Raw genomic sequence first — 19173 nt, forward strand, 5'->3', positions numbered from 1 at the left:
ATACACCAAACCCACAGACATTGCCAACATCCTAGCTGACAGGTTCAGCGCAAACTTCTCCCCGACTTCCCCACCAAAAGGGCAAATATCTATCCCAGCAGAGTGCTGCCCCCCTGACATCTCAGATGCTCAGGTAAGAGCCGCCCTCACCAAAACAAAAAACACAGCATCAATGGGACCAGACGGTGTCCCGGGCTGCGTCCTACATGAATTCCAAGAAGAACTAAACCCAAACATAAAACTACTGTTCAATCTCAGCCTTACTACAGGATATGTACCCAAAGAGTGGCGTACAGCAACAGTGGTCCCTCTCCACAAAGGTGGTGCCTCAACGGATCCTGGAAACTATCGCCCCATAAGCCTGACTCGCTTGGTCTGCAAAGCTATGGAAAGGATCACCATGGACCTCATAAATAAAGATATTGGGGACCTACAGACACTGGATCCTACCCAGTTCGGCTTTGTTAAGGGCAGAGCCTGCCTCTTAAACCTGGTTGATTTCTTTGAAACAGTCACCAAGGCCATTGACGAGGGGAAGGTGGTCCACACAGCCTACCTGGACCTTGCAAAAGCCTTCGATACAATACCCCACTCGGGCATTATAGATAAGCTCACCAGCATAAACATAATCCCCTATGTCACTAGATGGGTTGCAAACTGGCTCAAGGACAGAACCCACACGGTTAGAATTGCTGGAGCCATGTCAGACTCCAAACCAGTTACAAGTGGCATCCCACAAGGCTCAGTCCTGGGACCTCTCTTGTTCGGTATATATTTCTCGGAGGTAGAGGCCAACACGGAAGGACTGCGGCTGACCAAGTTCGCAGATGACTGCAAACTGGGCGCCATAATCGACTCTCCAGCCGACACAAGCATCCTACAAAAGGGTCTCATAGAAACAGACAACTGGTGCCAGAGCCATGGCCTCAAGCTAAACGCCAAAAAGTGTATAGTCATCCCCTTCGGCAAAAACAAAGTGCCCACAAATTACCACATCGATGGTAATCCACTAAGTACGGAAGAAGTAATTAGAGACCTGGGGACCCAAGTGGATAGCAATCTCTCATTCGACAACCACGTGGCCAAAGTGGTTAGAAAATCATTTTATATAGCCCACCTAATCATGAAGGGATTCACATCTAGATCAGGGGAGGACATCGTGCCTCTTTACTCATCCCTCATAAGGCCCGTAATTGAGTACAATGCCCCTTTTGGGATGTACCTGCAGCAACTGGAAAGACCCCAAAAGTACCTCACCAAGAGGATCAAAGGGCTCAAACAGATGCCATATGCTGCCCGGTTAAAGAAACTCCAGCTCTACTCAGTGGCATACCGCCTGCACACAGGCGATCTGTGCCTGACGTATAAAGCCATGTCCAACCCGGAATTAATGGACATGCTGCACCTCAGAAAATCCAAATCCCATCGAACTACGTGCTCGAGAGACTTGAACCTCAGCACTGAAATAAATAGGACATGCTGGAGGGACAGATTCATAACCCAGAGGCTCCCTTCACTCTGGAATAAAATCCCAGTCCAGGTTAGGCAGAGTCCCTCATTGACTCTCTTCAAGAGGAATCTTGATGAGTGGATGGGAGATCGTAGATTTACTCCGGGTATCACTTCTGTGTCACTGTTAGATGCACAGTACACTAACCTCAAAAAAGGGAATAGCAAAATTCATTTTAAAATGGGTGGCGAAAGCCAAACACACTCTGGCTAGGCTTGTAAATGCCCTAGGGTAGATAGTCTAGTATGAACCTATGAACCTATTTAAGGAATGGGGAGTAGAGATTATTCAGGAGCAGTTAGAAAGGACAGAATCGTCTTTTGAAAATATAGCTAGGGATTGGGATAAAATTAAAGTGGAGTTTAAAAATATGATGGAATAAAAGAAAGGGAGCTATAGTTAAGAAGTAGCAACAATTGAGAGGGACTGACAAATGTTACAAGTATTGCAGAATAGGAGGAATCTCACAGAATAAGAGGAGGATCAACTGCAGAATGCTAGGCAGAAAACAAGGGATTGCATTGATAACATGCATGAGCTCAGAAAGACTGCTGTTAAGCAACTGTTTTTTGATAACACTAGAGCACAAATTCTTTTAGCACAGTGATTCAGGCAACATAAAATAGAAAGGGCTGTTAACTTAGGGAACCTATAACAAAGAAGGTAACAAGAGATCCTGTAGAGGTGTTAGAAATATTTTGGAAATTCTATGAGTCTCTATAAAGCAAATAAATATGAAACTCAAGAAAAGATACAAATGGAAATGTATATGGAAGAATTAAATATGCCGATTAAAGGTAGATGAGGTTCAATTATTAACAGGATAGGAGGAGATGAGATAAAAATTGTGATGTACAACCAATCTACAGGAAAGTCCACAGGAATAGATGGTACTCCTGTGAAAGTTTGGAAGCTAGGAGGGAAAATGCTGATAAATGTCTGGAAGGTTTTGTTTAACAGTATCTTAAGAGGAGAAGCACCACCATCCTGGAAGAAAGCAGTGATAGCTGTAATACCTAAAGAGGGTAAGGATCCATCAAATCCAGCTTCATACACATCCATTTCAATACTAAACCATGATTATAAAGCGTTCAAGTCTATAATGGATAAACGAATTACAAAAGTAATGCCAAAACTAATAGAACTCCAAAATGAATTAACCCCTCACCTAAACACACTGTTCAAACTCAGCCTCTCTACAAGCTACGTACCCATAGAGTGGCGCACAGTAACAGTTATCCCGCTCCACAAAGGTGGAGCCACAACAGACCCCAGGAACTATCACCCTATAAGCCTGACTAGCCTGGTCTGCAAGGCTATGGAGCGCATCATCATGGAATTCAACAACAGCGACACTGGGAACCTCCAAACATTGGACCCTGCCTAGTTTGGCTTTGTTAAGGGCAGATTATGCCTCCTAAACCTGGTGGACTTCTTTGAGACAGTTACCAAGGCTTCAGACGAGGAAAAGGAGGTCCACACAGCCTACCTAGACTTCGCAAAGGCTTTAGACACCATTCCCCATTCTCGTATTATTGACAAGCTCACCAGCCTGAACATAAACCCCTACGTCACGAGATGGGTTGCCAATTGGCTCACGGACAGAACCCACATGGTGAGAATTGCAGGCTCTAGGTCCAACTCTAAACCAGTTACAAGTGGCGCCCCCTAGGGCTCAGTCCTGGGACCCTTCCTGTTCAGTATATACTTCTCAGAGATACAGGCAAGCACAGGAGGTCTATGGCTGACCAAGTTCGCAGACAACTGCAAACTGGGGGCCATAACTGACTCTCCGGCTGATACAGACATCCTCCAGAAGGGTCTCACTGAGACGGATACCTGATGTCAAAATCATGGCCTCAAGCTAAATGCCAAAAAGTGCATAGTCATCCCCTTTGGAAAAACCAAAGTACCCGCGAACTACCACATACGTGGTAGTCCCCTAAATACAGAAAATGTAATAAGGGATCTGGGACCCAAGTAGATAGTAATCTCTCCTTTGATAATCGTACTGCCAAAGTGGTTAGAAAATCCTTCTATGTGGCCCACCTAATCACAAAAGGGTTCGCATCTAGAACAAAACAAGTTATTGTACCCCTCTACTCATAACTCATCAGACCCATCCTAGAGTAAACTGCCCCATTTGGGATGAACCTTACAAGACACCTACAACAGCTGGAAAGACCACAGAAGTATCTTACCAAGAGGATTACTGGCCTCAAACATATGCCCTATGCAGCCCGACTGAAGAAACTCCAGCTGTACTCGGTTGCATACCACTTTTTCAGAGGTGATCTCTGCCTGACATACAAGGCCATGTCCAACCCGGAATTGATGGACATGCTCCACCTAAAAAAAAAAAAAAAAAAAAAAAAAAAACAAATCCCCAACAGCCACACGCTCTAGGGATCTAAACCTCACCACAACGATAAATAAGACTTGCTGGAGGGATAGATTCCTGTCCCAGAGACTCCCCATGCTTTGGAACAGGATTCCAATTTATATTAGGCAGAGCCCCTCACTAACACTCTTCAAGAGAAATCTTGACCAGTGGATGGGAAAGAAAAAATTTACCCCAGGGATCACTGCAGTAGCTCTGCTGGACAGAGGCACAGGGAACTAATCTAAGGGGGCGGCGAAAGCCAACGCATTCTGGCTAGGCTTACAGATGCCCTCTGGCAGACAGCCTAGTACTTACCCATGAACCTAAGATATGGATCAATGTGGTTTTGTGGAGAGAAGGCAAACATCTGAAAACAGTAACAGAACACTGATGATCCAGAGGGAAGCAGAATGTAAGAAAATACCAGTGTTGTTTGAGACTCTTGATAGAGAGAAAGCATTTGACACAGTAAGCTGGGACATTATGAGCATAGCAATGGAAGCATTGGTATTTCCTGAAAAAAATAAGGTTGATTAGGAGAATATATGAGGGATCGGAGGTGAAAATTTAAGTGGGTGGAGTCCTTTCTGATAATTTCTGCTTGAGCAGAGGAACCAGGCAGGTATGTTCTATTTCCTCTTTATTATTTGCATTATATTTAGAGCCAATGGCAAAGAAAATAAGGGACTCAGAAATTCAAGGATATAATTGGTATGGTAGTCAAGGAAAGCTGGCTTTATTTGCAGATGATATTATATTTCACCTGACAAAACCAGAAAAAGACATTACAGTGTTGTGAAACATTTTGAGACTGTTTCAGATCTTTCCAAAATACAAAAGTAATGAAGCTAAAACAAAGGCATGAGTGGTAATTTATGTACCCACACATGACCTGCTTCAGGAATACCCCTATTTATGGGGACATGATAAAAATGAAATATTTAGGAGTATGGATTAAAAAATGATTCTAGTGTGGCAGCTAAGGAAGAGACAAAACTTAACACAAAAACTGAGAAAATTGAAGCTTTGTTATATGGATATGGATAGCAAGATGCAACTAGTTAAAATGTTTTTAGTCCCTTTAGTCTTATACACAGGTCAGGCATATTTTTATCTGGGAGGGGAAGACGGCAAGAGTCAAGTGGGATAAACTGATTCTTCCAGTAGAACAGGGCAGATTGGGATTATCCAATTTGAAAGGGTAATTCAGAGCTGCACAGTTAAGACTCCTATACATAACACAAGCAGAAAACTATAATTCAAAGTGGAAAGGGATGATGATAAAACATGGAGGGGAGCTCAAGAAACAAAGAGAGGCTGTGATTTTGGATGTAGGTCTTTACGGAGAACAACAATAATCATACAGATTATTATATCCATAAAGTAGCAGAAAGTATTCTAAGAACTAAACCAACATAGGAATGTTGGAAGGAGATTCTGATGATAGGGATGACTGCAATTGGGGATACAAACAATAGGCAAGACGGGGCTGGAATTTACTGGAGAAAACTGACAAAGGAACCAAAGTATTGAGAGCAAATAACTAGAGATGGAAAGATGACAGAATTGGAAGACGCCAAGAATTTAGAGTTTTTAATTGAATCTAGAAGAGAAGCTGCCATTAAAATGGAATAATTAATACACCATATAACATATTGCATGATAACTATTAAGAATCGGGAGGTTAGAAAGGACTGGGAAGAGAGGCTGGATAAGCAATTCACAAAGAAACAACAGGAAGATATAGGTACGTCTCCCAAATATGCAACAAAATCTAAAGATTTACGATTTTTGCCTGGAAATGTTTACATAGATATTTTTGTACCCCAAGTAGACTCCAGAGAATTTTTCCTCAGGCAGACAGTAAATGTTGTAGGTGTGTAGGGGAAGAAAGAAGTAACTGGGAGCATATTTTCTGGGAGTGCAGTGAGTTGGTAGACTTTAAAGATTCCCTACGGGATGCACTGTCTGAGATGCTGGGTGGTCAGACTGGTCTGACGAGGGAGATGATTTTCCTGAGCTATGATACAGAACCGGAATTTCCTAAACATGGTAAGGCCTTGCTGTGTCTAATAATGGTGGCTGCCAAAAAAGCAATTACTAGAAAACAGAAATCAAAATCTAAAGCAACTATACTGGAAGGAGTGAATATAGTAACAGAGATAAAAACAACACGATTTGAGATCTTTAGAAAAGGGTAGGAGCACACTACACAGGAAAAAATGGGAATTGTGGGAACAATACATACAAGGGAGGAATGAGGTCTAAAAGGCGACAGGACATAAATGAGCTATGTAATGTTTGAGTGAGAAAGATTGGGTAGATTATAACTGATATATAATATTTGCAACTGGGAGAGTGTAAGTATGGTTTGTGATGTAAAATGCTTGCAACTAGGATTACACAATCCTAGTTGCAAGCATTTTACATCACAAACCATACTTACACTCTCCCAGTTGCAAATATTATATATCAGTTATAATCTACCCAATCTTCCTCACTCAAACATTTATATAAGTGAAAATAAACCACACTGACACCAGTGTGGTTTATTTTCACTTATATAAATGCATGATTGCCTATGTAGTAAGTGGTGGTTTAATAAAGATGTTTCTGGTTTAAGAAAAAGCAGGAATTGAATAGTTTTGAATACTGTTTAGGTTACATGATATATAGCAATATATGTGAAGTATAATAAGAAGTTATGTACTCACCATAACGTTCCATCTGAGTAGGTAGCTTCATTTGTCAGCAACCTGTGGGTCTTGGATCCGATATCGGATCCGAGCCGGCAACTTGTTTCATAGCTAATGGATCCGAGCTCCTAGCTCCTCCCCTCACCCATAATCCCCTGCCAAACCTCCATGACCTCAGATCAAGTTTGCCCCTCAATATGTACCCAAAAAGGGTATTCCAACTTACATAGATCCACTGAAGGCCAGGGGGAAGGAGGGGGGATGGTTGCAGACAAATGAAGCTCCCTACTCAGATGGAACGTTATGGTGAGTACATAACTTCTTAATCTGAAGTAGGGACTTCATTTGCCAGCAACCTGTGGGACAGAGTCCCCAGCTACCTGAATCTTGGGTGGCCATCATGGAAGGATATTGCGGAGCACCGCAGAGCCAAAGGATGCTCTCCCTCTAGAAATCACGTCCAGTTTGTAGTGGTTAATAAAGGTATGAGATGAGGCCCAAGTGGCTGCCGAACAAATATCATCCAATGGAACTCTAGATTTGAAGGCCGCAGAAGTAGAGATGGAATGAGTGGAATGTGCGCGAACTCCTTCAGGTGCGGGTCTCCCATAAGCTTGGTACGCTAGCAGGATACATTGTGAAATCCAGCGTGATAGAGAGATTTTTGATATTGCTTTCCCCAAATTAAATTTGGCAAAGGAAATGAACAGCTGGTCGGATTGTCTGTGACCAGCTGTTCTATGAGTATAAAAACGTAGCTGCCTATGAACATCTAATGAGTGCAGCTTGTACTCTCCTTTATTCTGATATTTAGGAAAGAAGACTGGTAAATTTATGGATTGATTTATATTGGTTTCTGATGCTATTTTGGGAAGGAAGGAGGGATTGATCCTGAGGTACACTCTGTCCGGATGAAAGATCAAATAAGGAGGCTTCACAGAAAGAGCTTGAAGCTCCGAAACTCTTTTCGCAGAAGTAATGGCTACAAGGAATGCTGTTTTCCCGGACAAGTATTTGAGATCTACTGAAGCAGCAGGTTCAAAAGGTGGAGCAGTCAGGGCTTGAAGAACTAGTGAAAGATCCCAAGGTGGTACGGCTTCTTTTATAGGGGGGTCTAAGCAAAAAGGAGACCTTGAGAAAGGTTTTACACAATTTGGCCGACATCAAGGGCCCTGTGTCATGTCCCACATGGTAATGGGAGATGGCAGCCAACTGCACTTTGACAGTTAAGCAACTAGCACCTTCCTGAAAAAGTTTGGTTAGGAAGTCTAATATGGATGGAAGAGGAGCCGTAAAGGGATCTAGATTATGATGCTCCGCCCAGACGGAGAAACGTTTCCATTTACTGCAGTACACTTTCCTGGTGGAGGGCTTATGCGCTGCCACAAGGATGGCTTTGACTGGTGAAGAGATACCGGGAGTCCTAACTAGGAGTGGAACTGGAGCAACCAAGCCGTCAGCTTCAGATTGTCCAGATTTGGGGTCGGTAAGTCCGACGGATGGGAGATTAGATCCGGACTGGGATCCAGAATCCAAGGGGGATTCACTAGGTGAGACCACAGATAAGGGAACCAAATTTGCCGAGGCCAGAATGGGGCAATGAGGATCATCCTGCTCCCCAACCGCGAGGCTTTCTGTAAGAGCTGCAGTATCAGGAGTAGAGGAGGATAAGCATAAAGTAGACCGGGTGGCCAAGCATGCACCAGAGCGTCTCTTGGGGTTTCTCCTGGAGGGGGAATCAGAGCAAAGAAATTGCCGCATTTGGTGTTTGAGGGAGAGGCAAAACGATCGCAGCAGGGTTGCCCCCATATTGCGAATATCTGCTTCGCTACTAGTGGGTTGAGAGACCACTCGTACGGGGTAAGAAGGGTGCGGCTGAGTTTGTCCACTAGGATGTTGGCCCGCCCCGGAATGTGCGTTGCAATCAGAAAGCGGTTGGTGGAAATCGCCCATTCCCACACTCTCATGGCTTCGCGGCATAGAGGGTAAGACCTGGTTCCCCCCTGTTTGTTGATGTACCAGACAACCGACATGTTGTCCGACTGAATTGCAATTGTTCCTACGGGGAGGAGATTCTGAAGTGCTTGCAACGCGTACAGCACCGCTCTCATCTCCAGAACACTGATATGCAGGGAGGTCTCTGTATCGTTCCACGTGCCTTGGACGGTCCTGCCCGAATAATGCCCCCCCCCCCACCTGAGGCAGGAGGCGTCCGTGGTCACCGTGGCGAGAGGGGGAGAGGTGCAGAAGGGTCGGCCCGTATGGAGGTCCGGAGCATGGAGCCACCATAATAGAGCCCTCCTGCAAGCCTTGCTGATAGCAATGGGGTGATGGAGAGGAAAAGACAGAAAGGACCATTGTACTAGAAGGGTCCACTGCAGTACCCGCATGTTCAGACGAGCGCATAGAAGGAGCGTTATCGCTGCCGCCATGGAGCCCAGCGCCCTCAGGACCAATTCCGCCGGTGGGGTCTTTGATGAGAGGATGGCTCGCACATGAAGTTGCAAATTCCGTAGTCGTTCCAATGTCAGGAAGGCTCGTAGATCTCTGGTGTCTATTCTGGCTCCTGTGAATTCTATGACTTGTGTCGTGGCCAGAAAGGATTTGTCGGCATTGATGCTGATGCCTAACTGTGGGGCTAGGCGGAGAAAGAAATCTCTGGCTGAGCAAAGTAGATGCCTTGTTGGGACGGTCAGGAGCCAGTCCTCCAGGTACGGAAAGACCTGTATTCTTTGGAGTCTCAGGTGGGCCGCAATCACTGCTAATACCTTGGTGAACACCCTGGGGGCTGTGGTGAGGCCAAAGGGAAGGACCCTGAACTGGTAGTGACTGGCTCCCAGCCGGAAGCGGAGGAACCTCCTGGATTGTCTGTCCATTAGAATGTGGTAGTGCGCATCCTTGAGGTCTATAGAGCACATCCAATCGTTCTCCCTTAGAAGGGGGAGAATAGATTGAAGAGTGACCATTTGGAATTTTTCCTTGGTTACCGACAGGTTCAAACGGGAAAGGTCTAGAATCGGTCTCAAGTCCCCCGTCTTTTTTGGCACCAAAAAGAACCTGGAGTAGAACCCTAATCCGAGCTGGTCTTGGGGGACGGGCTGGATGGCTCTTTTTCTTAGCAGCTGCTGAATTTCTGCAGCTGCAGCCTCCCTCTGATCGGGTGGTACATCGGGGAGGTTCTTGAATTTGGGGACATGAAGTAATGGGATTTTGTATCCTCTGGATATAATTTGAAGCACCCAGCGGTCTGTTGTGATGGACTCCCATGCTGCTAGGTGCTCCGAAAAGCGCCCCCTGACTGCCTCCAGAGTGGAGCAGTCGGGCAACCCTTCAGGGCTGCTGCGTGGGCCAGTCAGAGAAAGGTTCTCTGGACCCAATGTTTCTCGGAGCCCCTCTGCCCCTGGGGCGGCATCCTCCCTGTCCTCCTCTGCCACGGAAGGACTGGTTGTCTGGAGCGGGTTGGGAATGTTGCGATTTCTGAAACCACATCTTCTTCTGACCCTTTTGGTTCTTCGAAAAGGACCGCTGGGGAGGAGAGAAGCGGACTCCGACGGCAGACAACGTCTTCCCGTCCTTCTCGCTCTGGACAAGTGTCTCGCGAACCGTTTTGCCAAACAGGGCAGAACCATCGAAAGGGGTGTTCCCAAAGGATGCTTTAAAGGGCTCCGCAAAGTCACAATGACGAAGCCAGGACTGACGTTTCATGACTAGGCCCGCTCCGCTAGCTCTAGCGGCTCCCTCGGTGGCGTGGGATAATAGCCGCATAGAGGTATTTGAAATGGATCTCAGAGTGGCCATTCGGGTGGAGTACAATTGTTTGTCCTCCGCCGACATGGACTCAGGGGGGAGGCAGCATATTCTTTGATAAGATCCTGCTGCATCCTGATGACATGTGCCATATAGTTCAGAGACCTTACCGAAAAGGTTGCTAAACTAAAAACTCGCTTCCCTAAGCGGTCCATCGAGCGGGACTCCTTGCTCGGTGGATGGACTGAGGGGCTCTCCTGAGCTAGTTCCCTCTTCGTGGCTGCCGCCAACATGGCATCTATGGGCGGACCCTTGCTCCAGTGTGACCGGTCTGCGGGGGGGCTTAGTATCCTGTCCGGGCGTTTGGGTACTGGCTCCACGGTGTCCGGGTCCTTCCACGCCCTGGTGGTAACAAGGTCCACCAAGGGGTCGGCCGGAGGGGACACCCAAGAGGTAGACGGGCCTGCTTCGAATGCCTCCAGAAACACGGACTCGTCGGAGGAAGACATAGGGGCAGACCACCCACCTCTGATCCTCAGCATCTCCATGATGTCTCCAAAGGAGACATCCTCAGGGGGTGATCTTGGGGAGCCTTCCCCTTCATCCAAGTCCGTGCCCTCAGTTAAGGACTCAGGGGAGTCCACGTGCCTCCTCTTGCACTTGTGCTTGCGGGGCACTTCCTCGGGGGGGCTGTCCAAGGAGGTCTCGCCAGCAACATCCTGTTCCAATGGAACAACCTGGGACATTGAAGCAGGCTGTCCCTGAGGCCGGGTGATGGAAGCCTGGTCCAGCAGAGAAGGAGTGCAGGGTGGAGCCGAGACAAGGGCCGGGGGTCCGGATGCTCTCGACAGAGCCCTCTCCACTACATCGAAGGCCGAGGGGGAACTGCTCTCCCTGGGCTCCGAGAGCCGGCTCCCACTCGGATCCGATGAAGGGATCGGAACCGGCGCCGAGACCATCAGATCCGAAGAACCAGTGCGCGCCGACCTGGATGGAGCCGAAGGCACACTGAATCCCTCGGATCCGAAGCTCGGACCACGGCTCCGAGAGGTCGGATCCGACAGACTCGAGGGCAGGGTCGGATCCGAAGTACCAAGTACTGTCGGCGCCGACCCACCCCCGGATCAGATGCTGCTCAGCTCCGAACGCTCCGAACCCGGGTAGCGGGTCAGAGAAGGAGCAATTGGAGTGAAAAAGGGTGTCGAGCTCCCCCCCGAAGGGGGGGGGAGGCAAGAGCACTCCCATCTGCAGTTGGGCCTGGATGAATCTTCGCATCATCCGGTCCAAGTCTGCATCAGACATGCTGAATGTTGATCTCGAAGAGGCCACCGAGGCAGGCCTGGAATGACGCCTTCGATGACCTCGATGGAGATCGCGCCTCCTCCTCCTCGGGCCCTGGGGAGAAGCAAGGAGATCAGAGCCAAGGAGACCTAGAAGCAGTGGAGGAAGAAGCCCGCTTAGCTGGCGGGACCGAAGTGGAGGCCTCGGCCCGCCGCTTGTGGTGCTTCTCCCTCCGTTTCTCCCTCCTAGCCTCCCTGTCCTCCGACGCTTTAGTGGGAGTTTGAGTCCCGGCCGAAGGAAGGGGGGCAGGAGTGGCAATAACCACAGCCTGTGGTAGTGTCACGGGAGCAGCGGAGGCCGGAGCCGAGTCCGGGGGCAAAAGTCCCGCCAGGACCAGCTTCGACCTCCATTCTTTCAGTGCCCTGGGGTTGAACGCTGCACAAATGGTACAGCCTGAGGTGAGGTGTTCAACCCCAAGGCACCGAACGCACCGAGTGTGGCAGAAAAAATGGCTTTTGGGGCCTCAGCCATAATTTAAAGAAAAAAGGAGTGTTACACAAACACACAGGCCCCAAAAACACAAACACACACACACACTCACTAAGGACCAGCGAAGAGAGGGAAAAACTATGTAAAAAAATTAATATTACAGGGAACCTAACTCTTACACACTTTTTAAAATTAAAGTAGAGAAAATTTGACTAAGAAAAACAGACTTAACTGACGATTTTTCACTAGAGCTCAAGGAATCCAGCCATCCACAAGCGCGGCAAACTAGAGCTGAGGTCATGGAGGGTTGGCAGGGGATTATGGGTGAGGGGAGGAGCTAGGAGCTCGGATCCATTAGCTATGAAACAAGTTGCCGGCTCGGATCTGATATCGGATCCAAGACCCACAGGTTGCTGACAAATGAAGTCCCTACTTCAGATCAATGATTATCCACAGGGAAGCAAAGTGAAATAAAATGCTGCTTTTGTTTGGGGATTTCAATAATAAGAAAGGATTCAATAGAGTCTGCTGGAATTCTGACTCGAACAGTGGCAGCCTTTGGATTATCTGATAGAATAAAGGGGTTAATTAGGAAGACTGATAAAGGCGTTCAGACAAGAATTATGGTGGGAGGGTTCCTCCTTGACAACCTATGCCTGAACAGAGGAACAACCCAGGGATTTCCTCTTTCTTCTTTATCTGCTTTACATTTAGAACCATTAACAAATAAAATAAGGGACTCACAAACTCAAAGATACAACTACTATGATAATCAAGAAACGTTAGCTTTGCAGTTATTTTTCTGTACTTGATAAGTCTATAAAAGGATAATTTGGTGCTATGGAATATTCTGAGACAGTTTCAGATTTTTTCAGGATATAAAATGAATGAAAATAAAGGCTATAGCAGAAAACGCTGCACCCACATGACTTGGTTGAGAAATACCAATATTAATGGGAAATAAGGTGAAGTGTTTAAGTATATGTATTAAAAAGGATTTTACTATGGCTGCTAAAGATATGTGAGAAGAGACTAAACAAAGATAGTACAAACACTTGAGAAGCTAGAAGTTCTGGATTATGGATATAGTTGGTAAGATGCAAGCAATGCAAATGCTTCTAGTTCCCTTAGTTTTATATACAGGTCAGGTGTGTATTTATCAACCAAAAGACACATTGTAGATTCTGATTGGACACAAGTCCGTTTCATTGGAGGCTTGGGGAGAAAAACTCCAAACAAGCCAATACAAGTAAGAAGTAATAAGCAAGTAAAATCTGTAGCACACATGAACAGCAGGAATGTATGAGGATCCAATTAGTAACCAAGAAGTAGCAAGACACAAGGAATATAAAAAAATACATTTGGAAATGACAATGTAAACATAAGATGACATAGAATGCTGCATTATAATATGAAGTTGAGTAAGCTTAGGATAAAAGTAAAGAATAAATAATTACTCCTCCTGTTTAATTTGACAGTTCTAGCTGAGTACACTAACAGATATACAGCTGACAAATGTCATATGGTGATATAAGCAGGAGGGGGGAGATGTAAAGGTCTGATATTGGCAGGAAGGGTGGCAAAAAAGGGGGGGAGAAGTGAATCTTAGGATTGGAACAAGGACATAACCAGTGACTTTTTAAGTGGGCTTTTAGTTTGGCTTTAAAATGATGGGACGGGGGTAGGGTGGTAATAGGGGGAGGGAGAGTATTCCATAATTTGGATATTATGCAGGAGAATAGAGCTTCTCCGGCTCAGTTCTTGGCTTTGGTAACTTGGAGTAGATTTTTGTTGTTGGAGCATAGTGATCTAGTAGTATAATAGGGTTGGAGAAGGTTTTGTAGGGAGTGGACATTTTGAGGATGGTTTTCTAATTTGTGGACAAGGGAGAGTTAACTGAGTTGCAGAAGTTTGAGCCAATCAAGTACTCTAAGAGTTACAGTGATGGCTGCGATAGGATGACCCGGTGGCAAATTTGGCTATTTTGTTGTAGCAGGTCTCTAGCTTGTTTAGGTCAGTTGGTTGGAGTTAGTAATTTATTTGGGAAGAGAAGATGGCAACTCTTAAGTGGGATAAGCTGACTCTCCCCACAGAGCAAAGTGGTTTAGGATAATTTGAGCTGAAGGGATATTTTAGAGATAAGCAAATTAAGGCTCATGCTCATAACACAAGCAGAAGACTAGAAGTCAAGGTGGAAAGGGGAGGTGATGAAAAAGGAACAGAATATGAGAACTGAGGAGGAGGAAGGAGAAGGAAATAACAAGATGTTTGTTGCAGGTAATTAAAGACAATCAGTACCACTATCCAGAATATTATATTCATAAACTAAAAGAATGCATTCTAAGAGATAAGCAAACATGGGAATAGAAAAAAGACATTTTTACTAATGGGGATGATTGAAAGTAGGGGGTACAAAAAGTAGACAAGATGGGGTTGGAATTTACTAGGGAAAGGTAAAAGAATGGGATAAGGATATGCAGAAGTTTGGACTGCAGGTAAGAGTTTAAAATCACAGTATAAGCATAGAGAAAGGGATGGTTAAATGAAAGACCAGTTCTGGTACAGTTTTTAGTTGATTTTGAGCAGGCTTTATTTACGTATTTATTTAATTTATGTATATAAGCATCTATCTATCAGACCATTTCTCTGTCTGTCTACCCATCTATTTATCCTTTGTTGACCTGGTTTGTCCCACAAGGTTAGTAGCCTTTTTTCAGGGGAGACCAGAGGTTGGTATTTATACTATGGGATATTTGGCCAGGACACTGGGGAAATACTCCTACTCTTTCCAAGAGGGGTGGTAAAGAGCACATGCAGCTCCTGTTCCTAGCACAGTGGTGGATGTGAGGAGTTGCGCTATGGAACAGTACAGTATGGCTGTGTATGAAGATTCGGCAAGCAGTGGTGACAAAAAGCAGATGCAAAGTGCTGAGGTTAGACAAAAATCAGGGAGTAATCAATTAGAGACTTTAACGCTGATTTACCTAACAGCTAGCTGCAGATGGATGAATATTTGAACTAGTATATGTTGATAATAGACTTGCAGTCAGGTAGTGTGAATTATGAAAAAAAAACAGTAAGACTGTTTAAACAGGAAGAACCAGAAGAAGATTTTGTGATGAACACAGAATTAACCTCTTAGTATACAGAAAACAGTAAGCGGCATCTCGCCGGATTGTTTTTTTTTTCTGCTGCAGTTCTCACTCCAAGTCCAGGGTCTTGACTTGCAAAGGTATCGCATTACCTAACTGGCTGAGGAGTCCCCCCCTTCCCCCGCTGCAGTTCTCACTCTAAGGCCAGGGTCTTGACTTGCAAAGGTATTGTATTACATAACTGGCTGAGGAGTCCCCGCTTCATTTGATATCAGCCACTCTAAAGTTACTTAAGGTAAAGGCACCAATTTTGATTCCCCAAAGGAGCTACCACTCTGGCTTTATTTTAGAAGCAAAATTACTAGTGTGCACCACATAATTAACCTCTTAGTTGGTATACAGTAAACAGTAAGAAGTATCTCACATGACTTGTTTGTTTTTCCTGCTGTAGTTCTCACTCCAAGGTCAGGGTCTTGCCCACTCCATCTGCCTTTGCTATGCTTGGGCTCACTCCGCTCCCCTACCCTACCCCCAAATCTCACCCACCCCTACTACACCTACATTTATTTTAACCTCACCATACCCACATCTACCAACTACCCAATCACTAACCAGTTCCCTCAAATTAACTTCTTTAACCACTCCCATAGCCAACCCCTAGTCGTACACCCCCACACAATGCATTTACTTTCTCAATATAATAGATTCTGTATAGATCACTTAGGTCAACACCCTAAACACAACAATATTATTCTTTCACATATCTATACCCATCCTACTCACAGCAATCTTCCACCTCACCATTCTTTATAATCTTGAAATTATCAACATACATTCTCCAACCAACTCTTTCCCCTCTACACCTCAGAACTCTTACACTAATATCTGTATAGCACCACATCTATTCAACAGCTCTGAAATAGAACTATTCTCATATAAATAGATGCACACAACTTCACTATATGTAGTCCGTAAATACACTAGACTGTCATCTTTTCATACAAAATAAAAAAAACACAGTGAGAATTAAGTGATGACATATACCCAAACCCGGGCCCTAAATCTATACAAGTTCCATTCAGCACACAAAAAACAACTCAAACAGCAAACACCTCTAACTTGCCCTCCTTTGCCAACATACCTTGAAAGGGCTCAGACATTCTGCTCATTAATATGAATCTTATAAGTCTATTAAACAAAATACACAAATTAATACTCTTCCCTCTCCCTGTACACCCCTGACATAGCACTCCTAACAAACTTGGCTTAAACCCCACATAGACAATAATGAAATCATGACTCTTGGCTACAACATGCATAGGCTAGATAGAACAAAATTGAGGTGGAGTAGCAGCAATTATATATAAAGGTAAAATTGATCTGGAGCACCTACAAGCAGATCCACCAGACCTAAACAACACTGAATTGCTTGCCTCCCATCTCAAAATTAACACATTGTCATACTATCAGTATAAACCCCCCTTGGCAACAACACATCTAAAACGGAGAACCTTCTATCTTGGTCATCTTCCACATTTAACCAAGAAACCTTAATAACAGGGGACTTCAATATTGACTGGCACACTTATTCTTCCAAAATTCCCACCAATTACATAAACTTACACGGTTTCACCCAGATAATACACTCATCTACAAAGATAAACAAACAGAGTAGCAAACAGTCCATTCTTGACTGGACACTTACCAATAAACCTTCACTTATCTACCACTCAGGCTGTCTCCCAGACAGCCTAAGTGACCACCTACCTTCTTAGGCACCGTGACTGTCCCACTAAAAATGTGACATACAAACAAGTATGCAACAAAATAAACTTCTCAGTAGATATTGCTCCTCCATAACTGTGACTGGTCCTCATTAAAATGTCAGTCTAGACTCAGCTGTTTGGTGTTTTACCAATAAACTGCTGGATATCCTAAATAACCTGGCCCCCATCAGAAGGATCAGAACTAGATCCAATTACTGAACTTGGTTAACTAAAGAAACCATACAATTACTAAACCAGCGAGACAAACTCTGGTCCCATTATCAGACCAACAAATACAAAGCCTCCTTTGATAAATACCAGCAGATATGAAATACATCCAGAAAGCAAATCAAAAATGATTAAAAAACTTTACTACACCAGTATTCAACACAATCACCAAAATAATCCACAAAAATTCTGGGATACCATCAAACAACTTCTTCATCCAAGTTGATCCTCTACACCAACACCCTCTACCACTAATCTTACAAATAGTGTCACTACCCAATTCAGCTCCTTCTGTCTCAATTCCATACTTTCACCCAAACAACAATGCTCCACTACCCATTTCACCTAAAACCAATGTTACCCCCAATACTCTTTCTACAACTTGTCCAAACAAGTAAAATGAAAAAAAATGTTAAACAAACTAAAGCCTACATTACTAGCCTCTGATCAGCTATCAATAAAATACCTCAGACTAGCAGATGATGGCATATGTTACCCTGTATCATTCTTAATTAACAGACCTGTCACTGAACAATATATCCCCAAGCTATGGAAAATTTCTTATGTGATTCCATTACACAAAGGTGGCTTCTACAGAATTTTCCAATTATAGACCTAGATCCATTCTTTAACCCTTTCTAAAATGTTGGAAAAATGTAACCATTCCCAAGTATTGTACTATCTATTAACTAAAAACCTCCTAATAAATATCCAACATGGCTCTCATCCCAGACACAGCACAACTGCCCTCTAAAGTTTCACAAATGCTGTCAACCAACACAGAAATGATGGGTAACTTGCTTCCTCTATTTTTCTAGACATGTCAAAGGCATCTGACACAGTATTCCACCAGAAGCTTTTACATGAGCATGTTTGTGGTTCCTCAACGATCTATCCGATCGACAAGCTATGAAGTGGCAAAATAAGCTCTCCTCACTGCTCCTGTTACCCACAAGGTTCAATTCTAGGCCCACTCCTCATTTCTATCTTTACAAACTTCGCACCACAAGCCTTGTTACCATCATCCAGTAGGCAGATGACACCACTCTCATCTGTGCTGTACCATCCCTGTCAAAATTTCAAGAGATTACGCAAAAATCCTTTACTGCCATTGAATCTTCAACTTTCAGCTTATTCTAAATAATAACAAAAACAAATTAATGATCTTCCACAATAACTATATCAAATCCAATAAGTCATCCTTTTAAGATCACTTCTTCCAACAACACATTGATCGAGCCAGTCTCACATACCAAGCTAATAGGGATCAATATAGATAGCAGTCTGAAATTTGACAAACATGTCTCACTTACTATTAAAAAAACACAAAAAATTAAGTTCCTGCTATAGAGTAAAGCTTTACCTCACAACACCTCCAGACCACTGATCACCAGGACCCATTTATTGTCTACAATGCTGTACTCCTTCCCTACATTCACTAACCTTAGAAAATCTGACCTAAACAAACTATTGGTATGTTACCACAAAATTCCAAATTCACTGCAAACCTTCCTCACAAAACCCATCACTGTACTGCTCTCTACCAGCTAAAATGGCTAGAACTAGCCAACACTTTCTCATTCATTCAACTTTCAACAACTTACTCTATCATATATCAACTTGAAAAATGTCAAGGTCTACAAAACCTGGAACAAACATACACCAATAAACAACCCTAAGATCATCAGCTAGATTCCAGCTAAAAGTTTCTTAATCCAATAACAGCTTTGGGGACTCTTAATTCATACCCTCTCTCTAAATCAGGGAATTCCATCCTTAAACATTATTAACACCAGCTGCCCTGCTACTTTCAAAAAACTGCTCAAAGCGCATTTAAATGATAATTGGCTATGATCCTGCTCATCCCCAGGCTGAACTGCTGCTTTACTGCTACAGTTTGAGTCATCCTACCCTCTGAAACTTTATTTTTTTTTTCTGCACTTCTTTTCTCTCTGACTTTAGCCCTATTTCCCCTCTTATC

The 19173-nt window shown here is 44.3% G+C and overlaps 1 protein-coding gene across 1 annotated transcript in view; it reads right to left on the reverse strand.

Moving 5' to 3' along the window:
- The window catches only part of CC2D1A (coiled-coil and C2 domain containing 1A), a 3016164-nt gene that overhangs the window by 1057129 nt on the left and 1939862 nt on the right, over positions 1-19173 (reverse strand). The window lies entirely within an intron of this gene.

The sequence above is a fragment of the Protopterus annectens genome, chromosome 15.part0 (genome assembly GCF_019279795.1).
Source record: "Protopterus annectens isolate FY-2018-M chromosome 15.part0, PAN1.0, whole genome shotgun sequence".
In the NCBI taxonomy this organism is placed as follows: Eukaryota; Metazoa; Chordata; order Ceratodontiformes; family Protopteridae; genus Protopterus; species Protopterus annectens.